This window comes from Zingiber officinale, chromosome 1B (genome assembly GCF_018446385.1).
Source record: "Zingiber officinale cultivar Zhangliang chromosome 1B, Zo_v1.1, whole genome shotgun sequence".
In the NCBI taxonomy this organism is placed as follows: Eukaryota; Viridiplantae; Streptophyta; class Magnoliopsida; order Zingiberales; family Zingiberaceae; genus Zingiber; species Zingiber officinale.
The window spans coordinates 35,611,700-35,625,902 of record NC_055986.1 but is presented as its reverse complement, the minus strand read 5'-3'; the positions used below and the strand labels follow the sequence as shown (position 1 = coordinate 35,625,902).

Genomic DNA, 14,203 nt, shown 5'->3' with positions numbered 1-14,203 from the left:
TCAAACAATATTATTTAAATTCACCAACACCTCAAACATCGCGAATATTGTATGCCACGATAGTGTGGACGTATACAAATTCAAATATTTGTAAGAGGAGGGCTTTACCTATTAATTATCTTGTCAACCTCTCTTTATGACAAATAAAATTACCTCAAACATTGTTTATTTTGTATGTCACGATAGTGTGGACGTATACAAATCCAAACATTTGTATGAGGAGTTTTTTCCATTAATTTTATTTTCTTGTCAACCTGACAAATAAAATTCCCTCATACACCGTGAATTTTGTATGCCACGATATGGTGGACGTATACAAAATCCAATATTTGTAAGAGGGGGTTTTAATTTTATTATCTTGTTAACCTATCTTTATGATAAATTAATAGTTGGTTTTCCTTCGGTCATACAAATAATAGCAGTGACTCCGATGGGGAGGATATTATTAAATGTGTCTAAGTGTATACCATTATTTGATACTTAGTCCATTAAATAAGATTGTGCCCCTTCCGATGGGGAAGATCACACGCTCCTAATTAATTTCCTATAACCATCTATAAAGGAAGTTTGATCTAGTGATCTGTAACGACCCAATTTTCCCTATTTCGAGTTCTAAAAGTCCTTATAAAAATCTAGAAATGCTTTAGAAAAATTCTAGAGATTTTTAGAAATTTTTAGAGTATTTTTATGTTATTTTTGGAGTTCGTTTGGTATTTTTACCAAGAGGAAGAAGTTTAAAAAAATAATAATAAAAAAATATATATGTTGAAGCCGGGTTTTGAACCCAAGACCCCGGACCCAAGCAAAACCGGCCCAACCAACCGAGCTGCGCTCGATTTGTTAATCAGATATGGGAATCAATTGATTTAAAGCATAGTTATGATTATAACCGAGTATAAGAAAAGAAATTAGGTTTTTATTTTCCGAAAAACCTAAAATTTCTCTCTAAATTTCCTTCTCCTCTCGCGACGGCGCCGAGTTCCTTCTCCAAGCGATTTCTGCTCGGGCGAAAGAGGCGGCGGAGCTAAGTTTCCTTTCTCCGGCGCCGGCCAAGGGGTGTTCCCGCAAGATCCTCACACGTTCGTGGCCATCTCGTTGAGGGGAGCACGCGGACGCGAGGAAACGCCGGATTTGGAGCTCACCCGAAACCCTAGCACCTCTCTTTCTCGGTTGTAAGTCCAAGAAAACGAAGGTGAGTTGCTTCTCACCTGCAGTAGGAGTAGTTCCGAGCTTCGATTTGTTTTCTTTGCTTTCGGATTTGTTTGAAGTTTCCTTGTGTTTGCTGCCATGACCATTAAATCCGAATTTGTTAGGTTGATTATGGTCTCATCTTATTGTTGAGTAATTTGGATTTGGGTTTGTGCCGAATCTAAGCTTGTAGGAGATAAAGTTTTTGTTTCTCTTTGTTCTTGTTGAACCTGCCGTGGCCTTTAGGAAGGAAAAAGGGTGTAGTGGATTTAACCTTGATTAATGATGCCTTTGTTTCCTACCATTGGGATTGCAACTGGATCGTGTAGCTTGACAGTATGTCGAATTTGCATCAGATGGATTTTCATTGGGTTTCATTTTAGTTCCAACCATCTATGCTAGTTCCTAGATTAGTTCTTGCAAGCATTAGTATACAGTCTGAGCTCTATATTCTATTATAGTTTCCTTCCTTGCTTTCAGGTCATGTTGTACAGAATCGTTGTACAGAATCAAAGTTGATTAGAGATTTAGTTTTTGGACAGCATGTTTAAGAAGCTTAAAGTTGTATTCTTTTGCTTTATTTATAGCATGATAGAAAGTTTGAAGTAGCATTCTGTTGCCTATTTTATAGCACGTTAAAGAAGCTTGAAGTTGTATTCTTTTGCTTTATTTATAGCATGTTTAGGAAGTTTAAAGTAGCTTTCAGTTGTTTATCTTACAACATGTTTAGTAAGTCTAAGTTAGCTCTCTTTTGCTCTATTTTTATAGCATGCAGATTTTAGATAAGCTTAGTATGCAAATTTTGATAGACTTAATATGCAGATTTTGTTAAGCTTATAGTATGCAGAATTTAGTAGTATAGTGCAAAATTTTAGTATAGTTAGACCTCTTTGTATGCTTAAGTTGTTTTACTTTCACAGCATGCTTAAGTTGTTCTAGTTTCCTATTTGCTATTGGAATAACATGAGCAGTTCTATTTTTATAGCATGCAGGTTTTTATAAGTAAAGTATGCAGATTTTTAATAAGCAGATTTTCATAAGTATTGCATGCAGATTTTAGATAAGCTTAGTATGCAGATTTTGATAAACTTAGTATGCAGATTTTTATTAATCTTTACATGCAGATTTATGTTAAGCTTTGTATACAGATTTTCAGTACGTAGAGTGTGTTCTAGTGCACCCCAAATGCTTGATAAAATGCTTAGCTCAATATAATGCTACAGTAGGCATTTTAATAGCTCAGTTAATGCAGTAGAAGCATTTAAAATAACTTATTTAGTCTTGCTTCAGCTTATATGGGACTACGGTCCAATGGGTGGGCTCCCACAGTCGCCTCTAGGTTCAGATAACCTAGTTCTAGGTTCAGATAACCTAGTTAAAGCAAGGTAAGAAAATTAGCTATGAAATCAGTATTTTATTTTTAGTAGTGGCACTGTACTGGATTAGATATCCATTGGGTTGGGCTCCCACAGTCGTCCCTAGGTTTAGATAACCTAGTAAACCCTACTAGACTCGGAACTTGCAATCCTGGGTTTAGTTAGGGATGCGCGCACAACAGCTGGGCCCATCAGCAGCATGATTATTATTTTAATCTATTATGTAAATAGTTTTCAAAACTTCACAAATTAGTTATATGAATACAAGTTAGACTCAGTTTAGCATTAATTAGTTTAGCTTAGGTATCAATTCAGTTTCTTATTGATACACATGATAGTTCTATGATTAGCTTTACATGTTAGCTTTTCAGTTAGTTCCTTCGCTATTTATGAGCATGATTAGCTATACATGTTTAGTATTTCAGTTAGTTGATTTCTTTGCTATTTATGAGCATGATTAGCTATACATGTTTAGTATTTCAGTTAGTTGATTTCTTTGCTATTTATGAGCATGATTAGATATACATGTTTAGTATTTCAGTTAGCATGATTCCTTTACTATTTATGAGCATGAGTAGCTATACATGTTAACTTTTCAGTTAGTTGATTTCTTTGCTATTTATGAGCATGAGTAGCTTTACATGTTAGCATTCAGTTTTAGCATGTTTTTTATTTATATACATGCATATCGAGTTTTTGTGAGTAGGATAGCGCTCACTAAGCTTTTAGCTTATAGATACTATTTTCCTCCTACTGCAGATAAAGGAAAAGCTAAAGTATAAGGAAGAAGGCGACAAGGAGATGCTGTGACGGTGTGTGATGTGTGGACTATGGAGATCCTTTGGACTTAGCTAAAGAACTCACTTAGTTTAAGAATTTGTTTAGTTTAATTTCTTATTAAGTTGATAAGAAAATTTTGTAGTAAGAAGTTATGTTTCCGCTTTTCATTACCTGCATGTTTTGATTTATTAAACTGCGTGGTTGTGAAAATATATGTTCCAGCCGCCTGTGGCTGAGTATACACTGTATGTATTTACGAATATGGTCACCGGTACAGGGGAGACTCTGCCGAAATTTTTCGGTAGGGTTCCCATGTGATTTTTTTTATCATACCGGTTAAGTAGAGTTAGTAGTCAAGTAACGGTCATCCTTAGAGTGTATTAGTAGTAAGAAGGGTGGTCGTTACATGATCTACAAACAAACTCATCCGATGGGGAGGGAGACACTCAGAGCCAACACGTAAGTTTGTCGCATCACTTACAAACCAGTAATGGAGACCGTGGAATTTATCTACTAATCTCTCTCCCACTTAGTTATTTAAGGTGAGGAATTTTAACCTAGCAAGCACACATCACATACATCACAGTAAATAAAAGTAATAAATATGGAAATTAATTTTCCAACTATTATGGCCTTTTCCATCACTGTCCTTCGCGTGCTGCCAGCCCTAGGGTTCATGCCGTCGGGTCCATCGAGCTTCCTTTTCCGCTGCACCTCTAGTCCTCCAATAGCACCACGCCTCACAAGGATACGATCCGCGACAGAAAAAATAAAATTTTACATACATCGATCCTTTATTCCACAAGGGAATGTACATCAAGTCTAGATCGAACATAAATGTAAAATCCTAGGGCTAATACATCTCCTATTATATTAGTTAAATATAATCATGTACACTCAATAAAATGCCCTTGACATGCACAAGGGTCCAATCACACACAATAATCATAAGTCATAATAGTTGGAGTCTGCAACCATAGAGTTAGCATATCCTACTATTATCCTGCCTAAATTATGTATGACATGTGCATAATTAAACTTAAAACCAAACACACAGAGGCAAACCCTAGCTCTGATACCAATTGTTGGTTGCTACTGGGAATATCGTACCGGTTCCCCTGTACAAAAATTTTGTACAAGTCCTGAACCATTCCTAACAACCTATTGTGTTCTTTAGAAATTAAATTAGGAATCGCAAACAGAACTTAACATTATTGATTCCAAATTTAACTTATCTGTTCTTAGAGGTTTAGACTTGGATCACAAACGATGCTTAACATTGTTGATCCAAATCCACTCATGTTACAAATTCAATTAAATATTAATTTTGAAAATTGGTTCCCAGGTCAAACATGGCGAGACACTTGGTCTTCTTGGGTATGGAAACATCCACCACTGCCTCGACAAAACCTCTTAACGAAATTCAATATTTAATTTCCTTATAGTAACCCTAGGTTTAACGAAAAAGAACAATCGAATCAAAAGATCAAAAAATAAAGAAACACAAATTCGAAACCTAGAATCACTAGCCTCTTGTGTTTGGTATTTCAAAAACTATACAAAGAAAACTAGTATGATGCGGAATAGATTTACTAGTTATACCTTTCTTTGTAAGCAACAACCTCTTGATCTTCTATTGTATTCCTCTTCTTATCTCGGACATTGTGTGGGCAACGATCTACCGAGATGAGAACCACCAAGACAACTTCCTTCTTGCAAGTTTCGACCACCAACCTTCAAGCTCCAAGGGATGCAAGAGGAAAGCCTCCTTTCTCTCCTTCTCCAAGCAAAATCCGGTCACCACAAGAACTCCTAGAGATGATATGGTTCGGCCACAAGAAGAAGAGAGGAGAGGATGATTAGGGCCGACCACACCAAGGAAGAAAAGAGAGAGGAATAATAGATGATGTGTTGTAAGGTGAGGCACCTCTACCCCCTCTTTTATATTCCTTGGTCTTGGCATATAAGGAAATTTAATTATAATTAAAATTCCCTTATTCTCCTTGTCATTGGTTAATAAGAAAATTTTAATTAAAATCTCCTTATTAAACCTCTAATGGCCGACTCCTTCAATTGCTCCAAATAAGGCAAGTATTAAACACAAAATTAAAACTTCCTTATTTGTTTCCGAAAATTTTTAAAATACAAATTTCTCTTTTAATTTTCCCTTGATGGTTGGTTATAAAAGGAAATTTTATTAATTAAATCTCTCTATTAAAATATATGGTTGATTTCCAAAATGGAAAGTTTTCTTTAAAATTAAAATCTTCCTCTCAATCTATAAATAAGGAAAGATATCAAATCTTTTCTTAATCTTTTGTAGAAACTATAATAAGAAAGATTTAATTTTAAAACTCTCTTTTAAATCATGAGGATGGTTACAAAAAAGGAAAGTTTTATCAAAAATTAAAATCTTCCTTTTAACTACAAATAAGGAAAGATATCAAACCTTTCACTTAATCTCTTGTAGAAAGCTATAAAAGGAAAGATTTAAATTTTAAACTCTCTTTTAAAACCATGGCTTCCACATATGGAAAGATTTCAAATAAATTCCCTTTTATTTTTTACATGGCCGGCCACACCAAGCTTGGGCTCCAAGCTAGGGTCGGCCACCTTAACTTGGCTCAACCTATGGCTTGGCCGGCCCAAGCTTTGACTCCAAGCTTGCTTGTCCGGCCACCTAAGGTTGGGTAGGACGGTGGGTATAACACTTTATAATTAAGAGGCTACGATAGGGACCAAGAGGAGGAATTAGTTTTGGTCTCCCGATGAAATTAAGCTTCCCGTGTTCGCCCCGAACACCCAACTTAATTTCATCAATAATAATTCATACCACAAAAGAATTATTATTGAACTATCGTACCAATCCCAAATTATATTTTGGGATCCTTCTTATTATGAGTGTGTTAATCTCCCTGTGTTTAAGATGTTGAATGCCCACTAATTAAATGAGTTACTGACAACTCTCTTTAATTAATATCTTATTCCAAGAGTAGTATCACTCAACCTTATCGTCATGCCGGACTAAGTCCACCTGCAGGATTTATATGAGAATCCTTATGAGCTCCCCTTGGGGACATTATCAACCTAGATTACTAGGACACAGTTTCATTCTATAATCAACAATACACACTATAAATAATATAATTTCCCAACTTATCGAGCCTTTTGATTTATCAAGCTAAATCTCACCCTTTGATAAGTCAAAGAAATAAATATTAAGTACACGTGCTTGTTATTATATCGGGATTAAGAGCACACACTTCCATAATAACAAAGGTATTGTTCTTTTATTAAGTCAGTATAAAAAGAACTTACCTTAAATGGTCCTGCTCAATACACTCAGAGTGTACTAGTGTAATTTATCAGTCAAGATAAACTAATACCTAATTACACTATGACTATTCCAATAGTTTGTTCCTTTCTATCTCAGTCGTGAGCTACTGTTTATAATTTATAAGGAATTGATAACATTATCTTCTGTGTGTAACACCACACACCATGTTATCTACAATATAAATTAATTGAACAACTATACTTAGCATAAATGTAGATAATTGACTAATGTGATTCTTTATTTCAAAAAAAATGTTTACAAAAAGCTAAGCTTTTAGTATACACTTTAACAATAACAAGCACGTATACTTAATATTTATTTCTTTAATTTATCAAAGGGTGAGATTTAGTTCGTTAAATCAATAGGCCTGATAAGTTGGGAAATGATATTATTTATATGGTGTGTTGTTGATTACAGAATGAAACTGTGTCCTAGTAATCTAGGTTGATGATGTCCCCTTGAGGAGCTCATAAGGATTGTCATGTAAACCCTACAGGTGGACTTAGTTCGACATGACAATAAGGTTCAGTGGTGTTACTCTTGGAGCTTGATATTAATTAAGTGAGTTTTCAGTAACTCATTTAATTAGTGGGCATTCGATATCTTAAACACAGGGAGACTAACGAACTCATGATAAGAAGGATCACATATTGTGATATGGGATTGGTGCGGTAGTGTAATAATAACTCTTTAGTGATATGAATTATTATTGATGAACTTGAGTTGGGTGTTCGGGGCAAACACGGGAAGCTCAAGCTCATCGGGAGACCAAAACCAATTCCTTCTCTCGGCCCCTGTTGTAGCCTCTTATTTATAAAGCCTTATATCCACTTAAAGTCAAGCTTCTTACCCATCTTGTTGTGGCTGGCCAAGCCAAGCTTGGAGCCCAAGCTAGGGTCGACCAAGCCAAAGAGTGGAGCCAAGTTGTGGCCGGCCATGCTTGGAGCCCAAGCTAGGTGGCCGGCCACATTAAAATAAAAGGGTATTTTAAATTTTAAAATCTTTCCTTTTATAGAACCCATGGTTTTAAAAGAGAGTTTTTAAATTTTAAAATCTTTCCTTTTATAGCTTTCTACAAAGGATTAAGAGAAAGGTTTGATATCTTTCCTTATTTGTAGTTAAAAGAAATATTTTAATTTTTGATAAAACTTTCCTTTTTTGTAACCATCCACATGTTTTAAAAGATATATTTTAATTTATAAAATTTTCCTTTTATAACCAACAAGGGATTTAAAAGAGAAATTCTTTATTAAAATTTCTTACCGGAAATAAATAAGGAAGTTTTAATTTTATGTTTAAAACTTTCCTTGTTTGGAGCAGAAGTATAGAGCCGACCATGACAAGCATTAAAGGAAGTTTTAATTTTTTGTTTTAAAACTTTCCTTTTTAGTCATTGACAAGGAATATAAGGAAGTTTTAATTATGTTTAAAACTTTCCTTTTTTGCCAAGACCAAGGATTATAAAAGAGATGGAGGGGGTGCCTCATGACATAACACATCTTCTATTCCTCTCTTCCAATCCTTTGGTGGCCGGCCCTTGTCCTTTTCTTTTCTCCTTTTGTTTTCTTCCTTGGAGACTGGCGGTATCAAGTGTGGTGATCTCTTGGTGGCCGGTTGCTTGAAGGAGAAGAAGAAGAGAAGGAAGCTCTCTTGTCTAGCATCCCTTGGAGGTTAGTTGGTAGCCGGATCTTGGAAGCAAAGGAAGAAGTTTGGGTGCATTTCATCTTGGAAGATCGTCGCCCACACGATATCCAAGAGAAGGAGAGGAATACAAAAGAACATTAAGAGGTATATAAGCTACAAAAGGTATAACTAGTTATTAGTTTCCGCATCATAACTAGTTCATCTTTTGTATAGATCTTGAAAACCAAACACAAGAGGTTATCAGTTTTAGGTTATCATTTTTGTAATCGATTTTATTGTTCAATTTCATGTTTCGATATTATGTTTCTATTAAGGTCTTTATAGTTAAACCTAGTTTAATGTAAGAAGTTAAATATCTGATTTCTTTGAAAGGCTTTGTCTAGGAAGTGGTGGATGATCCCATACCCAAGAAGGCCTAGTACCTCGCCATGTTTAACCTGGAAGCCGATCTTTGAAATAGATATTTGATTAACTTCTGTAATATGGTTTAACTTAGGAAGATCATATTGGTTAAACTTGGAGTAAAAATGTTAAGTATCATTTCCAATCCTAGTTCAACTTTTGAAGGACAATTTGGATTAATAATGTTAAGCATCGTTTGCAATCCAAATTTAACTTCAGTAGAGCACATGGGTAGCTAGGATAGTTCTATGCTTGTACAAATTTTTATATAGGGGAACTAGGATGGTATTCTGAGTAGCAACCAACAACCCAAATAAAATTTTAAATTTCTGTTGTGGATAGGAGTGTAGAAACACGATAACCAAATTTTAAATTTGGTCCCAACATCTATCTCATGAGTGCCACAAGTGTTGCCAGCACGCCAATGCTTGACCCTTGAGTCTGATGTAATCAACTTACCTTTATCCAATATGGAACTTGCTTATAGTTAATGAACCACTTCATTTTGTTGATCTAATCAACAAAATTCTCTATATGTGACATACCAACAAATTTAGGTAGATTAACTCAAAATATGAGGGCTTCATGTTGATCCTCTCAACCATGTACCTTATGATCTCCAAGATTTCACGTCGTCACTGCTATATGCTGGGTTAAATATGTGACTTACCTATGTAAATCCTCAATCTCATATTGGGGCTATGACTATGGTGCAAGGCTTCCTAAGCCGAAACCTGCCTGGCATGACAACAATCATGATCATGACCACAATGACCTTCCATTGAATTTGATGCTCATTTTCCTCAATCAGAACCAACCTGTTTGATAGCAACTGACGCCGGGCAGAATAACAATTATTATGCGGAGTAATGAGAAGGGGAGTTTGAGGAGAAGACAAGAAGAGATAACTAATAACCTCCAGAATTTTTTTAAAAAATAAAATTTTATTTAATAACCTAGGATTATTTCCCTTACACCTAAATAGATATTTATATAAACTCTAGACCCTAAGATCAAAATAAAGGAAAGAAATTTTAATATATAGACTATAATTCCTAACTTGTAAAGAAATGAAAAAAAAATTCTAAAAAAAAAGAAAAAAAAATATTAATGGACTCAATCCTAAAAATTCTAAACGGCCTCAAAATACAAAATATAAAAAGATAAAAATTACAAAATTACCTATGATATCAAAAATACATTAAATATCAAAAAAAGTAAAAATTACCAATAATAATAATAATAATAATAATAATAATCTATGGATTCTCCTACATCACAACATGAATTTCTCAATGTGTTTGTGACAAAGGCTTAACTGTCAAGTCCTTCACATGATCTTTGAAATTCGTCCATCGCTTGGTAGAAGAAGAGAATAGTGTATAGATCCGTTGTACACTCCAAAAAAATGATATAGCCTTAGGACGATAATTTGTCATATCACACAAAACTAAATTAAGACAATGACAATCATAAAGAGTATAAAAACTCTAAGGTTCATTTCAAGTAACCTTTTCTATATACTATCTCCCTCTCATATTGGATAAATTATCATATCCTTAACCTCTAATATCATCAATATCAAACTCAAGATTGACTAAAACCTTTTTAAGATGCATAAATTGTCCAAGTCCTAAGGTATCATCAACCACCAAAAATTGCACGTAATATTCTTCTACTTTTATAAAAATTTCTGAATCATTTAACATCTTATGACAATGAACATTTTCTCCTTGTGACTGATATTAGGAGTACAAGCTAATATGATTGAAAAATATTTTGTTTGTTTAACCTTTAGAAGTTATCACACTTATATTAAATTTTACAATTAAGATATGTGTTAGGACACAATATGAGCTAGAGGAGGTGAATAGCTCTCTTTGTTTCTTTGACGTTGAATGACAGTGGAAACTTAAAGTGAAGACTCCACAATGCTAACTCCTTCGATTTTACTTGGTATCCACCTCTTGGAGGTGACTAATCCAAGGGTCCACTCCTCACACTCACATTTCCACTATGAATGCCTCATTCTGATAAACTTTCTAAAGGCAAAGAAGCCTCGTACAAGTTTGAGCACAAGAATACAATAAGAAGAGCAAAAGCAAATACAAAGGAAATCAAAAATAATTTTACAATAATGAAATTTTGCTTAGTTTGCTATCTTGTTGCTTAAAAATGTCTCTTGATCAATTAGAAATGTAGTAGCACTTCGGTTCAAACTTCTCAAGAATTGGTGGCTCAAAAACATCGTCACCCCCTTTTCTAGGATTTCTCTCAGGTTGAAAAAAGCCTCATAATCAATTGGCCTTATCCCAATCGATTGTCATGTCAGATCGACCATTCAAAATATGTAGAATGACTTTTTTTCGCCTATCTAATTGATTTATGAGTCATACCAATCAATTACCAGTTTCTAATCGATTAACTCAATCGATTTCAAAGCTTTCTGTTCTTCACAAAAATACTCCAATTGATTGCCTCAATTGATTGACCCAATCGATTTTAGCCCTCTGTGCTCTCGTAAAAACACTCTAATCGATTACCTCAATCGATTGACCCAATTGATTGACCAATCTATTCTGGCCTTCACCATGCTCTCACGAAAAAGCTCTCAATTGATTAGCCTAATCGACTGGCCCCTAAGCCCAATCGATTTCGGTCCTCATTGTGCTCTCTCGAAAACACTCCAATCAATTTCCTTAAGCCTAATTGATTCACCAATCAATTCTGGCCCTCATCATGCTCTCTCGAAAAAACTCCCAATCGATTGGCCTTAGGCTAATCGATTGAGTTAATCAATTTCCCAACCCTAAACTTTGAATATGAGTTTAGGGTTCTTTTTTTCAACCCTAAAGTCATCCGTGACTCATTGGGGACTTCCCGTTACCTTGCATCCGATCAACCTCGACCTTCTAGGGCTTTTTCACCAAGTGTCTGATCAATCTTTGACCCATTTAGACTTTTCCCTTGCCTAACCTCACTAGGAATTCTATTGGCTAGTTTCCAACTAGGTCTTTCACCGACTAGTCTCGCTAGGACTTCCATTGCCTAGTTCCCAACTAGATCTTCAGCAGCCTAGTTTCCAACGAGGACTTTCATTACTTAGCCCTAAATTGTCACGCCCCAGAGGAGTCTCTGCCAGAGGAAATTCCGGCAGCATCTCCCCTGTACGAGTGACAATCTGAATCCTTTCTACATGCACAATATACCTCAGCCACAGGCGGCTGGAATATCCACACAACCACGCAGTTTATATGCAGCCTACTCGGCTGATACAATAAAAACACAACCACACAGTTATATGTAAATCTAACAGCCCACTCATCTGTACCAAAAACCAAACACAGCGGAAAATGATAGAAAACCAAATACAAACCAAAATACAAGACTGCGAGCCGGCTAGGCTTACACCACACAACAACACAACACTCCGGAAACAAAATCGGAACACAAAGCCAAATACACACATATCATATATCAAGATAAAAATAAACAAAACGTGGAGACTGGTCTTCTAATGTGACGTGGGGACTGGCAGACAGGATACTCCAAGTGACTCCATAAATAACCTGGTACCTGAAAAAGATGGTGTCCACGGGGGTGAGTTCAACAACTCAGCAGATACCTAGTTGACATGTATAGTAAACTATAACAAATGGTAATAACTATGGAGTACAGTCTCCTGGACAAAAGCTGGAAAATGCACAATAGAAAAGGCTGAAGAGAACTGTACTCACCAGGGCCTTCTATCAGAATAGTCAGGTCGTCAGACCGAGAGTATCATAAATCCTATATGCATGTCAAACATATGCATCCATCCAAATGCAGCATATAAGTGCAACAAACACAATCAGAAAATGCATAAATGCGTATGATGCCAATGATGGGTCCTGGTCACCCCTGACGCTAATCAGCCATCTCACACACGATGGTGAGACCGAGTGGGTAGGGCTGTGACAACCGTGCACTCTGTCATGACTGCTCCTGATGAGTGACCGAGTGGACGGGATGCTGTCGGAGTACACCTATCCTCCTACCCTAAATTATAAGTGGGGGAGCACAATGCTCTCATCTCCCGGTGCACAATGACAGGGAGGGATCCCGACGTGCTACCACGCTACAGTACACTACCCATGAGCGTCCCAGCGGAGCACCACCGAGCAAACTGACATGCTACCACGCTGCATCACGCTACCCATGAGCGGACCAACGGAGCACCGACAGAGATGAAACTGGCGATGTGCTCAACAATAATGGAGCAGACTATCGCGCAGCATGCAATCATGCGAATGATTGGTATCATAATAAGAAGGAGCCCAAAAATGTAATTTGGGATTGGTGCGGTAGTTCAATGATAGTTCTCTAGTGGAATGAATTATCATTGATAAAATTAAGTTGTGTGTTCAATGATAGTTCTCTAGTGGAATGAATTATCATTGATAAAATTAAGTTGTGTGTTCAATGATAGTTCTCTAGTGGAATGAATTATCATTGATAAAATTAAGTTGTGTGTTGGTTGCTACTCGGAAAACCTATAGATTCCACTGTACAAAAATTTTGTACAAAGGTCTGAACCTTTTCCTAGCTACCATGTGTTCTTTTAAATTAAATTTTGGATCGCCTGCGGAACTTAACACGTTTGATCCAAAACTTAATCTATTTGTTCTTTTAGGTTTTGACTTGGATCTCCTGCGGAACTTAACACGTTCGACCCAAGTCACCTTAAGTTATTAATTCCATTAAATATTAATTTCCATAAAAGGTTCCCAGTACTGACGTGGCGAGGCACATGGCCTTCTTGGATATGGGAGCAACCACCACCGACTAGACAAAACCTTTAATAGAAAGCTAATATTTAATTTCCTAAAATAACTTTAGGTTAACCAAAAGGAACAATCAAATCACAAGGAAAAGAAAGAAACAAAAGAACACAACTTGAAAAACATATTCGAAATTCTAGAACGTAAGCCTCTTGTATTTGGTATTATTTCCATAAATAACTAGCATGATGCGGAAATAAAATTTACTAGTTATACCTTGTAGAAAACCTCTTGATCTTCTACCGTATTCCTCTTCTAACCTCGGACGTTGTGTGGGCAACGATCTTCCGAGACGAGAAACCACCAATCACCTTCTTCTCCTCCTAGCTAGGTTCGCCAACAAAGAGGAAGCTTCACCAAGGAAGAAAAACAAAATACTAACCAAGCTCCAAGAGATGCTAGCTTTCTCCCCTTCTTCTTCTTCTCCGAGTAGTATCCGCCACCACAAGAGCTCCAATAGAAGGGTAGGGTTCGGCCACCACAAGAGGAAGAGAGGGAGAGGTTGGCCGCCACACCAAGGAACAAAAGAGGAGAGGAATAATAGATGTTGTGTCTTGTGAAGGCACCCTCACCCTTCTTTTATATTCCTTGGCCTTAGCAAATTAGGAAATTTAATTACAATAAAATTTCCTTAATTTCCTTGACATGATTTAATT

General features: G+C 36.2%; 1 long non-coding RNA gene across 1 annotated transcript; it reads left to right on the top strand.

Annotated features, from left to right (window-relative positions):
• The first annotated feature begins 987 nt into the window (after window positions 1–987).
• On the top strand, window positions 988–13,582 carry LOC122051814. The gene is made up of 4 exons (XR_006131569.1): window positions 988–1,192; window positions 1,385–1,389; window positions 1,439–1,446; window positions 13,572–13,582. It is a non-coding gene; the product is annotated as an uncharacterized LOC122051814 (long non-coding RNA).
• Window positions 13,583–14,203: the final 621 nt, after the last annotated feature.